We start from the raw sequence: 14,561 nt of genomic DNA, 5'->3' as shown, positions 1-14,561 counted from the left end.
ACAGAGGTTGTGTAAATTCTAGACTTAGAATGTTTTATAAAACACACAATCACTAGGTTAGAAGGGAATTCTCAGGCCATAGAAAAGACTGAAGCCTGACAACTTGATTGCAAGCTTATGAGAGAGGGAAGGAGCCAAAAGCACCCAGCTAAGCTCCTTCTGGATTCTCGACCCTTGGAAACACTGGGAGGTCATAAACGTTAGGGGTGTGTGTGTGTGTATGTGTATGTTTTAACAGACAGCGATCTCTTTTGTTTTTTTTTTAAAAACAAAACAAAACACTATCACAGTGCTATTTCTACAGTATGTGATATCATGGAATACATTTTAAAAGCACAACTTCATACTCATTTTGTATAATATTTCAGAGTTAAAAGGCATTCTTGGTTAAAAGTATGGGATTTGAAAAAAGAAAGATCAGAGTTTGAAACTGGCCTAAGGCATATGACCTGGGTAAGTGTCCTTTTTTTTTTGAGACAGAGTCTCACTGTGTCACCCTTGGTAGAGTACCGTGGCATCACAGCTCACAGCAATGTCAAACTCTTGAGCTTAAGCGATTCTCTTGCCTTAGTCTCCCAAGTAGCTGGGACTATAGGTGACTTCCACAATGCCCAGCTATTTTTTGGTTGCAGTTGTCATTGTTGTTCAGCAGGCCCAGGCCGTGCTCAAACCCACCAGCCTCAGTGTATATGGCCAGCACCCTACTCACTGAGCTGTGGGCACCGCACCATGAGTAATCACCATTTCTAGCCCCAGTCCCCTGAGAGCTAATCTGACAAATGAGATCACCATGCCTAAGACACTGGCATATAGTACGTACTCAATAAATGCTCACTATTACGTTGATGAGAACATTGACAATGATGGCAAAAGTGAGTCAGGATTTGAACCCAGGTCTGGCTGCCTCCAAATTTCATCTCATTTCACTATTCTTGGTCCATTTTCACCCCTGATCACCAATCTCTAGGACATCTAGGAGGCTCTGGCCCTCATTTTTAAGGTATGGAAGCTTCAAAGCCTCTAGGGGGTGAGTTTGTTCAACCCCATCATCACGGCAGGTAATTTGTACAACAGAAAGGACGGAGATTGAACGGAGAAGAGATGCCAGCTCTCCACATGGGTGACAAGGCACCATATGGCCCTGCAATTAGGGAGGAAGAAGACTGCCAAATACAAAAATAACCCTGGCAAAACCCAACATGGCTGGCAAGAGAAGTCAGCCCGGGTCAGCTCCTTCTTGGTGGTGTTCTCGTTCCCCAAGGGACTCTGCTGTCACTACTTCTCATGGATTTGAAAAGGATTCAGAAGATGAAAAGGAAGATTGATGATAGTGGGTATTTCTAATACCAGGTCATTAAAACAATTTTCCTCTTTCCTAAAAGCCTGGTGCATGAACAGCTCTTCAAAGGGAAGGTCCACTTCAAGACAAGATTACAGCTAACTCTGAAGAAGTGTTAATGACCTCATTCTCCTTGTTTCCAAAAGAAAGCAGGTGAACTAGATGAGATGCCTTGTCTCTGACTGCTCTGACATAAGCTTCTAACTACAGCCGGGGAACCAGAGAGAAAGTGCAGGGAAAGGAGGACAGAAGCCATATAGACTCAAACCCAGCCAGACTCTATGAGTAAAGTTTGTGCTTTTGGAAAAGAACAGGGAACAAGGACTAAACTGAAAAACAATGAACACAGCCATCTATTAAATCTGGAAACCAATCCCAATGTTCAGTTTCTTTCTCTTTGGAACAAAACTGTATCAATGACATTCAAGTACCATCATTCATTCAATTGAAAGCTATTTTATGCACTTAACTACGAGGGAAATGATTTTTTTTTAAAAGGCAAAGTCTGTATTTAGCAAAATGAAAATTAGTATTTCTTAAAATAGAGATCAGTTAGGTAATCTCTATCTTAATTATAACACCTCAATATTGTTTCTTGACAAGCTACTGTCAAAATCACCATTGACTGCTGCTTCTTTGGTGAACAGCAGCTGAAGAAGCTGGCTTGAATTCAAGGGCCATGTTCAATTTTTAAAAATATACAACATAGCAACTGAATCACACCCACTTGGTAAAGTGCCTGCACGCCATGAGGGGCACATGGAAAATGAAAACAAATGGGAAAAGCTGACTCACGCCTAAACTCTTGTTCACTCAGGGACCTTCACCCACTGTGTGGAAAGGCTGCTGGCACAGAGAGTATCATTTACATGCTTTTCTCTGACCTTTAAGCCAGTACTTAATGTTGATTTCGTGTCTGCTATATTTCTACATGTTTCACTACATATTATTATTATTATTTTTGTTCTAAATCTTATCTCTCCTACCAAGTTGTAAGTTCAATGTAAGCTGGATTTATCTTTTTATAATAACTCCTAACATATTGTAGGTTCCTGCCTTCTAACACTTCCCACATAGAAGGGTCTTGGGAAACTTGGATTGGCTAACATGAGTGAAAAATGAAAGTGACCTACATACATATATCTCTTTCTCTCTGAAAATATTGCTTGTGCTTACCCTTCCTGGGGGTTTCTACAAAAAGATTATGAACCTTTTGGCTGGCCCCTTTGTAAAAGGTATAAAGAATCTCAGTCTTTTCAGAGGAGCCAATCTTTTTAATAGGATGGGTTGCAGTTTATAATTGAAATGCACTGTTTTGGTCTATAAGCCAAAGCCTTTTTCCTGCAACAAGCTCCGACCTCTACAGTTGTATGTGATCCTGACATAGCTAATCAGCACAGTCCATTCTCTAGTCCAAGTGTTAGGAATGGCCATGTGACCCAGGCTCATATGAGTCTGACTGAATTCAACCAGACTTTGCTTATAACCACTGAGAAAAAGAAACTCACTTTTTATGAAGGTTGCTAAGCTGCAAGATGGAAGTCTAACACTGCTAGGAACAATCTCATTCCCACCAGAGACAAGACTGAGAATGACACCCACCAGCACAGGAAAAGGCAGAAGACAGGTACAGGGGCAGATGCCTCATAGGCTTTGGGCACCTGGATCCAGCCATTTGTGAAGACAGCCTACTTTTGGAACTTTCTCATTAGGTAAACCAATAAATTCTCTTTTCTGTTTGAGCCAGTTTGAATTCATTTTCTGGACATGGCAATGGAAGCAGTTTAAAGTGAAACATGGGTGTTACTGAGGATTGCACAGGTTCCTAACACTCAGGTCCTTCACAGTACATCCCAACCCACTTTCTCTGATCTTACCTGCCATCATGCCTCATCCGTGCTGTGAATCTACGTCCTAAACGTACCCCATGATATATTGCCCATGAATAGACCAAGCGCATTTATGTCCACATGCCTTTGCTCGTGCTGTTACTGTTATTTTATGAGATCTTTTCTTGTTTCTCTGCCCAGCAAACTCCTATTCACACTGCAAAGCCCATTTTACTGTGGAAGCCATACCCAACACTTACAAGTAGGAACGACCACCCCCTTCTCTATGTTCCCTTAGCATTTTCCCCATGATTTATGGCACCCTATGGCACTTGCCATGTTTGTTGAGGGTCACTTCTTTATGTGTCTCTTCCTACAGTAGAAGTTATTCACCTTTGTTTTCTCAAAGCTTAATGCTCAATAAATGAAAAGGAGGAAGGGCTTAGGGTGGGGAGGACAGACAAGAAAGATGGATTCTGAACAAGAGTTTCCAGACCCTGGGTACAACCTTGCAATAAAAGCAAAATTCAGGAAATCTTAATTGAATTCAAGTATTTCTAAAATAACCTTTCATAACCTGGGTGCGGTGGTTCATGCCTGTTATCCTAGCACTCTGGGAGGCTGAGGTGAGTGGACTGCTTGAGCTTATGAGCTTGAGACCAGCCTGAGCAAGAGCAAGACACTCCCCACCCCTTCCCCATCTCTAAAAATAGCCAGGCACTGTGGCAGGAGCCTGTAGTCCCAGCTAGTGGGGAGGCTGAGGCAAGAGGATCACTTGAGCCCAAGAGTTTGAGGTTGCTGTGAGCTATGGCGCCATGGCACTCCATTGGGGTGACAAAGTGAGACTCTGTCTAAATAAATAAATACATAAAATAACCTTCCAATCTTTTGTTGTCCACCAAAGATTTACTATCAAGTATTAAGTGAATATAATAGAAACAATCAGTATTAAATTAATGGTCAAATTAGACCTCTCCTGTAGTCCCCTGAAAATTATACATTTAAAGAGACAGATCATGAAGTTAATGATCTTTTAAATTTAAACCTGATTGTTTCTCTCCCTCTGCCTTTCTCACTATAGAGGTTGGAGCATAAACATAAAACCAGAAGGTGGGATTAATGGGAATCAGAAGAGTAATGCCTCAAGACTTCCAAATTCTCAAGAGAGAACAAAATACCACAGCTAAGAATAATGCTTTAATTGAGCAGGACTCGAGGGATAGTCTTTGGCCCATTAAAAGGTACACATCACCCATCAGTGTGATGACCAAACACCAATATCTCTCTAGCTCTCTCTCTCATCCAAAAACATTTTTCTGAAAATTGTCTGAAAGTGATAAATACCCAGAAATCAATCCCCAACAGGTAGATTCATACAACATAAGGCTGCGTGTAACTGTGATATTAATAAAGTTCTTAGAAATCTGGCAAGTAAAATAGTAGAGTTATCAAAAGCATATGATGGAGCTGAGGAATTAATTATGGCCTCAATATGATGCTCTTCAGTCAGGAAGACCCACTAGCTGCTGAGCTTTCTTCTAACCATCCAGAGCAACATTCTCGTCCAAGCCAAATGGACCGGAGGGCCACAGTGAAACCCAGAGCAGACACCTTCTCTCTGCTTTCTCCTCAATACTTTTGTTTTAAGAAATAAGACATGAACCAACTCCACCCAAAAGAAAACACCCTTCCCCACAATATTGCCAAGGGGCCATCTATCCACGTTTGTGCTTATGGGCCAAAGCACATGTGCTCAGTAAGAGTGTGAGGAAACACGGTCTCATCAAAAGCAGGGCAAGGCTTTCCAGGGTATTCCTAGACACAAAGGGAGCTGGCTTCCTGAGGACATATAAACACAGTCCTGGGCCTGTACCCACTTTCTGGAAACAAAAGCAGGCTGTGGTCAGCATGAATACAGTTTACATACTAACAGTCACGTGCATTTTCCTGCTTAGCCGCAGGAACCTAGGAGAGGACTAGCCCTAAGATTTCTTAGTCCTCATTAATGATAGATAAGTTCTAAGGGGCTTTAAACAGAGCCTGGATTTGAGTATTAGCTCTGCCACTTATGAACCATGTGAACTTAGGCAAGTAACTTAACCTTTCTCCCTCCCCTACATTCACTTCTGCAGAAAAGCCATAATAGCCTTCTCATAAGATCAGTGGCAATGTTAAATAATGTATGGAAAGTGCTTATTAACAAGATGGGCTCAAAGGGAAAGTCACAAATCACACATAATGACAATTTCTGCTTAGATGTTCAGTAACATTTAAGCCAAGAGGGATATTCTGGATCAACAGTCACAACCAATAGGAGAAAGACTTCGTACAGTTGCCTTCCTAGACCACTCTATGTAAAATAACAATAATCCCCTTTATTTTCTATGCCCTCAACTCTGCTTTATTAATTTACATCACAGCATATATCATTCCCTGGTATCTTACTTATTTTGGGTTTCTTGTCTATATTCATACTCAATGATATAAGCTTCATTGAGCGCACTGCCTAAAACAGGGCCTGGCTAAAAGAACCCCTCAATGAACATTAGCTGGATGGTAGAATGAATATAAATTCAAACAATGTAGGGGGTTATCAATTTTTATATTTGTTTTAGAAAAGGACCATAATTCATTAAAAGGATTTTTGATATTGCAGGTTGCTTTGCATCAAAAACAGAATTATCACCTATTTATTCAACAAATTCTTATCAGGCAGCATATTTCACAAAGCTGCCTGCTAAGAACTAAGAAAAAGGTAATGATTCATCAGATTTTGCCCTTAAAGAGGTTTTAGTTCATCCACACTGGGTTGTATCCTCAATGCACCATCATTCTTCCCTCACTAGTAACTGCTGTGAACTAATAAAATCTTAAGGCTGCTCCCCCATCCCCAGCATCTGACTGACTAGACACCCTCTTGGCCAAGGGGATCCCTTAAACTGAGTGGCTAGCCATGAGAAAGGAGATCACGCATGCCTCATCATGTCCCCTTGCCTTCTTAGAGATGTGACTCATTAACAGGCCTATAGCTACACAAGACATACCTGCAGGTCAACAACATTCACAACAATATTCACTCAAAAACCACTGAGTCTAGGCAGGGTCTGGTAGTTTGTCTCTGAGTAACAGACCCTTATTTAACCCAAGCATTCCTTCTTCACTGACCCCAGGTCATCATACAAAGCCTAACTCTTCCAACCAATTGTCAACTTAAGAATGGATTAACTCAGGAATGGATTAACAAATTGTGGTATATGCATACCTTGGAATACTATTCAGCTATAAAAAAAGATGGTGACTTCACATCTTTTGTAATATCCTGAATGGAGGTAAAACTCATTCTTCTTCTTAAAGTATCACAAGAATGGAAAAGCAATTATCCAATGGACTCAATACTAATATGAAGCCAGTAGACGATCTAATGCATGCCCACATAGGAGAAAAATCATTTCAATTCAAGTTGGGGGGAGGGGTAACAAGAGGGGGTGCTTTCACTGAATGGGCATGGTGTGGGAGTGTGTGGTGCACGTTCTGTTTTGTTTTGTTTTTAAACAGAGTCTCACTTTGTTGCCCTGGGTAGAGTGCCATGGCGTCACAGCTCATAGCAACCTCAAACTCTTGGGCTCAAGTGATTCTCTTGCTTCAGCCTCCCAAGTAGCTGGGACTACAAGGTGCCTGCCACAACACCTAGCTATTTTTAGAGACAAGGTCTCGCTCTGGCTCAGGCTAGTCTTGAACCTTTGAACTCAGGCAATCCACACGCCTCGGCCTCCCAAGTGCTGGGATTACAGGAGTGAGCCACCGTGCCCAGCCCATGTTTGGTGCACCTTTTGAGTGTGGGACATAACCACCAGAGAAATTGTACCTAACAAAATCTTGTATTTTGACCTGGCTGTTTATACCCTCATATTATCTTGAAATAAATTTACTTTTCTATTAACAAAGAAAAAAAAGAATCTTTAAAGCCACCTATAACCTGTAAGCCTTAGCTTTGAGATGACCCACCTTTTCGGGCAAAACTAATATATGCCTTCCATATATTGATTTATGATTTTATTTGTAATTCCTGTCTTTCTGAACGATATAAAACCAAGTTGTAACCCCTCCACAAGTCCACTTGCTTAAGGCTTCTTGTGGCTCAGGGTCATGATCCTCAAATTTGGCTCAGAATAAGCCTCTTTCAATTATTTTACAGAGTATGGCTTCTCTTGCATTGACAGTGCTTCTCTGCCTGCCTCCACATAGTGACTGCAAATGCAGCCATGTTGGTAAAATGTAATAACCGGTCTGCTGTGAGAAGAAGGAAGCAAACAGATGTGCCAGGAAGAGCAGCGAAGCTGAGAGAGGGCTTCAGTGTTCCCCACGGTGCAGCGAGCCCCGGGGCCCAAATGCCACTAAACCCAGATGGTCTCCTTACCAAAAACAAAATAGCTTTTAATTATCAAGCATTATACCTTAAGACCTTTTAAAAGAGTATATCCTTTTCTAGGGAACTCTTACAGAAATCTGAATATACACAAAAACATGAAGATGTTTATTATAGCTGTAAATAGGAAAAACTAATCATTTTATTTTATTTTATTTAAGCTGATCATTTTAGATAGAAAAATTAATGAACACCTTTCTATTCTCATATGACAACATACTATTCAACAATTAAAAATATGCATTTGAAAGTCAGATCACACAAGGCAATAGTCATGATTTAAATGAAAAATGTAGGATACAAAACTATATAGTCAGGGTAACAGCAATTAATACCAATCATCTGAGCCTTGTATGTTTGTTAGAATGTGTGTGTACCAGGAGAGAGATGTAGATACAGATATAGAAAGGAGATATATCCAAATGTTCACCAGGATTATTCCTGGGTTATAGAATTAGAATAAGAAATGACTTTTGTTTTTGAAAGTTGTTTTTTTTTTAAGAGACCAGATCTTGCTGTTACCCAGGCTAGAATGTGTCATCATAGCTCACAGCAACCTCAAACTCCTCTACCCAAATGATCCTCATGCTTCAGCCTCCCTAGCAGGTAGGACAACAGGAGTGTATTACCAGACCTGGCTAATTTTTCTATTTTTTGTTGATATAAGGTCTCTCTATTGCCAATGCCTCGGCTCCCCCAAAGTGCAAGCCTGGCCCAATTTTTAGTACCTTTTTTGCATTTTACATATTCGCTATAATGAGTAATAACTATTTTATTTTAAAATGCTTTATTTTAACTTAAAATATTGCCCAAAGACTTCTTTCCTTTTTTTAGATAGACTCTCACTTTGTTGTCCTTGGTAGAGTGCTGTGACTTCATCATAGCTTAGTGGTCCTCAACCTTCCTAATGTCACAATGTATTTTCATTGTGAAAAAGGGGTCGTGACAGGTTGAGAACCACTGGTAGCAACCTCCAACTCTTGGGCTCATGGGATCCTCTTGCCTCAGTTTTCATTTTTTGTTTTAGTACAGACGGGGGTCTCACTCTTGCTCAGGCGGGTATCAAATTCATGATCTCAAGCGATCCACCCGCCTCCCCCTCCCCAAGTGCTAGGATTGCAGGTGTGAGCCACTGTGACCGGTCCCAAAGACTTCTGTACAGTTCTTCTGTTTGTAAACAACTTAATATTAGGAACATACTTCAGTTGATTTACTGCTCACTGGGACAGGAGAATGAACACTACAGGGAATTGGGTGGGGTCTCAGGAAGAGGGGATCTGGGCACTTTTGGGGGAACATTAGGTGATTTGGGGGAGGGTTGAAAGAAGCAGGGCTCTGTTCTGGCCTGGATGGTATGTCTGAGTATATGAACACGTCTTATTAGTATGCAGGCAGAACCAAGCACCAGCAGCAGTCGCTAATATTAGCCAGAATGGGAGGATGTTTGGTCATTTTTGTGGTCTGGACAATTTTCATGATTTGCATGTGTTAAGCCCTGATCAATCACCAAGCTACTAGCAACACCAATTCCTAAATGATAGCACCAGGCCAGCTCCTGAATGTCAAAAAATACATACACTGTCAGAAAGATAGAGAAACAAGGACCGTGATTAGTGTCATCACTCATTCCAAACATAACGCAAACTGGATGGGGTTGCTTTGTGGAGTAAGTAACACACGTGAATGTGATTTCTGAGCTATAAATTGCTATACAGGAGTTACCATGTTGCTAAAACTTTTCCATTATTGTCCTTTTTTATTAGTCCCATCTAGTAACAGAAGGATCTGTGTCTTTACAGGGGCTATAATGGAAACTTGAACACTAGTATTTCAGTTGGCCAAGGCAGTCAAGGATGATGGAAATTAGGACTCACATTTTAGAAATGAACATACTAAAAATTCAGACACAACTTTGAAAATATACATCCCTTCATAACTCTAACATGTCACTTCTGACAAATCTATAAGAAGAATAAAATCGATATTTTGTTTATTTGGGGATTTATTTATCCCAAAATACAGTAACCTAAAAGAAACTTAAGAAATGAAAAAGCAGACAAAGGTGAAATGGGATGATAATAACGACTTACTTGCAATAGTTTAGCCAAAACAAAACAAAAAGAGAGGGAGAGCAAATACATCACAATGCAACATTTTTGGTATAAATGATATTAAAAAGGTAACATTTACATAGAACTCCTGACAGTTTCTGTATTCTCATGGGTCATATTGCACTTTGGAGATTATTTCCCTAATTGACCTAATCACAAGAGTTCAAAATTTTGGAATTGCATGTAAGACAAGACATGTCTCAAAGCTAGGAAGTACCCATTTTGAACGAAAAACTGCTTAACTTTTGGACGGGCCTTTATAGGGGTGAAATTATAAATTCTTAGATGACTCATATTCCACCCATCTATTCATTCTAAAATATAGATGGAGTTCTTGATCAGAACCAAGCGTTGTGTGAGATGTCCGTGGCCCACGAAAACTGTTCAAAAAGTTTCCCTAAGGAGCAATTTCCTTTGGCAGGCGATGCACCCTTTATTATGTAGGAATTCCATCTAAGAGATCCCCCCCAACATGCTTACCATCCCATCAAAGGTATGCAGGTACTTTACCAAGGCATGATAATTACAAAAGCTATAGTCAAGAGGTCACAGGAAGGGTAGTTTATGCAAAATAAAAAATAAGACCATTAGGAGTTAGAGATCAGCCTGAGCAAGATTGAGACCACATCTACTAAAACTAGAAAAAATATTAACGAGGCATGGTGGTACACAGGTATAGTCCCAGGTACACAGGAGTTTTGAGGCTGCAGTAAACTATGATGATGCCATGAAATTCTAGCCTGGGCAACAGAATGAGACACTTCCTGGAAGGAAAACAAAAAACAAAAACCTCAGAGGAAGCAGGTCCTTTGAGGTCTTTTGTTTTTAATTAGTAGATGCACATAGTAGGATATGATACATAAAAAGCAAACAAACAAAAAAAAACACCCCAAACAGAAAGAACAAATCTCCTTCCCACCCGGAGCCCTCCAGTCCCTTCTCACACACAACCAATATTTCTATGTACATGCACACCTGCACATATATCCGTTTAAAAACATAAATAGCAACTAAGTATAGATACTTTTAATACTTTGTTTCTTCTCAATAAACCATATTCACTCACTAATTCATTTAATCCTTTATTAAGCAACTACTGAGTAGCAAGTACTAAGCTCGGAGCCTTTAAAGGAGTGATCAATCCAGACAAAAATTCTTGCCCTCAAGGCACTGATATCTAAGTGGTCCATTCCATATCAACATACTAATACCAACTCATTAATTAATTAATTTTTTTTTGAGATAGGGTCTTACTCTGTCCCCCCAGCTAGATGATGTGGCATCATATCATAGCTCACTGCAACCTCACACTCCTGGAATCAAGAGTATCCTCCTGTGTTAGCCTCCTAAGTGGCTGGGTGTACAGGTGTGTGCCACCATGCCCTGCAATTTTTTCTGTTTATAGCTCTTATTCAGGCTAGTCTCAAACTTCTGCTCTCAAGTTAACTTCCTACCTCAGCATCCCAGAATATTAGGATCAAAGGGGTGAGCTCCATGCCCAGCCTACCTCATTATTTTAATAACTGCCTATTTCACGCCATTGAAGGTAGATGGTACAACTTACAGTCCCTTATTGATAGGCATTTAGTTTGCTTTCCACTTAAGATATTCTTTTTTTGTCTTACAGCATTCTTTTTTTAATAAATATCTTGGCAAAACCCTGAACAGCTGTTTAAAAATGTGTTAATCTATGTCAATGTTGTATTTTGACAATGTTTCAGTCAATGACTTACTTTTCACTTCCCAACATCTATGACCACATCAGAGAAGATACCCATTCTAGAATTGTTTAATAAGTTAAAATTTCAGTTAATTATCTATAACAGTTTAAGAGACTATGGTACAGTTTTTAAAAGTCTATGAAGAAAGTAAATGTCATATAATCAATCCTTTTTTTCCCTTGCAACTGTTAGGTGTGGTGCTAATTCTCCCAGCTGGTTTTCAGATAGCTTTAAGATTAACTTTGAAGTTTCCCTAACTCACAAAAAAGACAATGATTACCTTGCCAAAAGAAACAGAGCCCTTACTGAACAAGTTAAGGCTTACTAGCGTCTCATAATTTCAGATGTAGACTTTCTGGGCCTTCTGTGTGTATGTGTGTGCATGTGTATGGCATCCCTATATGCAAGCTAACATTCCTGCAGGATTTATGATGTACTGAAGCTAAAGAAACAATGCTGAACCATTGTCACACTAATCCATATTACAAAATAAAAACATATGCAATAAAGGAGCCCCCGCTGATTTACAAAAGAGTAACCCCAGCATTTCCTGAGCACTTAAAATGGGTGCCAGGCCTTCTGTTGTTTTAAATGCATCTTCTGTGCAAAACAACTGAATTTAAGGATGAGAAAACTAAGGCTTTCTAAGGTTTAGATCCTTTGCAAGTTCATTCAACCTCTTTAAGTGATAGAGTTGAATGTATTGCTTTAAAGTCTGTAACTGATGTGACACTGTGCTTTGTAACTTCTAAATACCTCTGATAATACCTGCTTGTAAATTATGTGCTGGCATTTTATATCTACTCTCATAGTATAACATATCATGTAGGGTTTATACGGGTTAACCTATGAATTCTATAAAAGTCAGATCCAAGATTCAATCTACAAGTACCTGACTCCACAATTAGTGTTCTTTTTATCTACCTCAAGGTTCTCCAGAAAGCCACGGAGCAGTTTCACTGACCGCTTTGTGCAAAGGCACAAGATTAAGAGCCCAAGATCTGGAGTGCTGCTGCCCAGGTTCAAACCCCAGCAGCCCACATGGTAGCTGTGTATGCAGGACAAATCCCACTGTGCTTCCATTTATCTGTGAGGTGGGGATGACATTCCCCGGGGTGGGGGTGGGGGGCGGCGGCTGTGTGTATGGAAGAGAAGAATATATGTAAAGACCTGAGAACAGTGTCTGGCCTACGCTTAGGTTCTCCATGGTTATCAGCCCATATTCATGCCAGAACAGAATTACAATTCTGTACATTCTATTCCCCACTCAAAGAAGATCTCAGAGCAGAGCTTAGCGTTCAAACACACCACATGTTGTAGAAAAAGCTAACTATGAAGCTTCATTACTGGGAGAAAATTAAGGGCAATGTTCAACTCAACTGAGGAGTAACTGAGTAACGGAGGAACTCTTAACTCTCACTGGAGAGCTCCTCAAGCAAAAGGTCTCTCAACCTCCCAGGACAGCCTCCTGGAACCCACACAGCCACTGACGTGGACCCACTTGGTCTGGAGGAGGGAAGTGCTCAGGGCAGATGAGCATGATTCCCAAGAGTTACATTTTCTGCCAGTGGGCAGGGAAGCCATGGAAACCAGAGCCGAGGGGTAGGTGGGGGTATCCCAGGTGAAAGGCGGCTCCCACGGCTTCAGAGCAAGAAACCCAACCAAGAGAGGAGGGGGCCGGAGCACACAGCAGGCCAAGATGGCTGGGGTTCCCTGCCATTCCCTCTTTTGGTATTTGGAACCTCCAGAGCCTCAGGTCCAGGGGAGAAAGATGGCTCTACAATAGAGCTCTACACAAAAGGGCCTTCCCCTTTCCGTTCCTCTCTTTTTTCCAGCTGAGCCCAGCTTTATGCAAACAGCACTCTTAAAACAGCTCCAAATGCAGGCTTCTGGAGGGGTGGGGTGAGTCGATAGTCCATTAAGTGGCAGCTGGCCAGCGAAGTGGGGACAGCGGGCATGGCAGGCAGCAAGGGGGAAGGGACCGTGCCCTTTACCCACTGGAGCCAAAGTAAACTGTCCCCCAGGGGACCCCCCGTCTTGAAACACGGCGAGCCGAGGGCAGACTGGCCGCTGAGGTGTCCTTCCACCTGCCCCCAGGCTGTCCCTGCGTGCTGGCCCTGCCAGTCAGCTGTGCAGCCGAGATGCTTGCCCAGAAAACATGGCTGGCTGGAGCATCCGAGGAGCGGGCGCGAGGCGCGGGAGCGGTTCGGGGAGGGATGCAGCCGCCGGCCGAGAGGTGGGAGCGGGAGAACTTGAACGTCTGGGCTGGAGGCAAGTGCAGCGCGTTCTGGGCGCTCCCGGCGCAGCGGCTCCCTTCCTCCCTTCCTTTCCTCTTTCCATCTTTCCTGCTTCCTCTCTGCCTCATCCCTGACCAGCCTCCTTCCTGCCTACTGGACCCCCGCCCCTCCCCTCTCCCTGCAGTCACTCCCAAGCCCAAGGACAAAACCGTTACCTGCGGTCTCCTCGGTCACCACCGGCGCCCAGCGCGCACTCCGCGGCCGCCCGCCCGATCCCCGCGCGTCTGAGCCGCCCGGCGGCGGCAGCTGCTCCTTTTATGGGGCTCGCAGGCAGAAGGCACAGCCGGGGTGTCCCCAGCCCGCTCTGGCGGCATCAATGCCCGCCATTCACACTCGGGGTTTGCTGCTGGGCGCACCCCACACACACACCCCAGCCCCGGGAGTGGCTCTTCCCGCTTGCCCCCATCCACATGGCCTCTTGGGCGGGGGTGGAGACAAACATGGCTTTCAGGGCACCCACTAGGGGGAAGGAATCACGTAGTCCCGGCCCTTGGGTAGGGGGGCAATACAGGGTCCACTGACAACTGCTACAACCTTAACAGATGTGGAGATGCTGGTCAACACTGGAGTGTTGGGCTTACTTTGAAATAAGGCAAGAATAAGGCTGAACCCATCATGACCATCCCCGTTTTATTTACAATAGTAACTATTATTAAGTGATTACTGTGAGCCAAAAAATTCTGGTGCAGACTATTTGGAAAGTGGTGTACTATTCCCATCCACCTCCCTGTCTTTCTTCTTCTTTTTTTTTTTGGCAGAGTCTCACTCTGTTGCCCAGGCTAGAGTACCCTGGCATCAGCCTCTCAGCAACCTCAAACTCCTGAGTTGAAGCAATTCT

The 14,561-nt window shown here is 42.4% G+C and overlaps 1 protein-coding gene across 21 annotated transcripts in view; it reads right to left on the bottom strand.

The window, feature by feature from the left end:
• Positions 1-14,561, bottom strand: part of MAGI1 (membrane associated guanylate kinase, WW and PDZ domain containing 1) — a 705,209-nt gene that overhangs the window by 174,166 nt on the left and 516,482 nt on the right. Inside the window, exon 1 of one of the 21 annotated variants that reach the window (XM_053600572.1) lies at positions 13,879-13,979. The exons of the other annotated variants lie outside the window; for them this stretch is intronic. The gene's annotated coding sequence lies outside the window, so the exon portion shown is untranslated. Of the gene's footprint in view, positions 1-13,878; positions 13,980-14,561 lie in introns of those variants that run through there. 21 annotated transcript variants of the gene reach the window in all.

This window comes from Nycticebus coucang, chromosome 8 (genome assembly GCF_027406575.1).
Source record: "Nycticebus coucang isolate mNycCou1 chromosome 8, mNycCou1.pri, whole genome shotgun sequence".
Lineage (NCBI taxonomy): Eukaryota > Metazoa > Chordata > Mammalia > Primates > Lorisidae > Nycticebus > Nycticebus coucang.
This window is presented reverse-complemented; position numbering and strand designations above follow the sequence as displayed.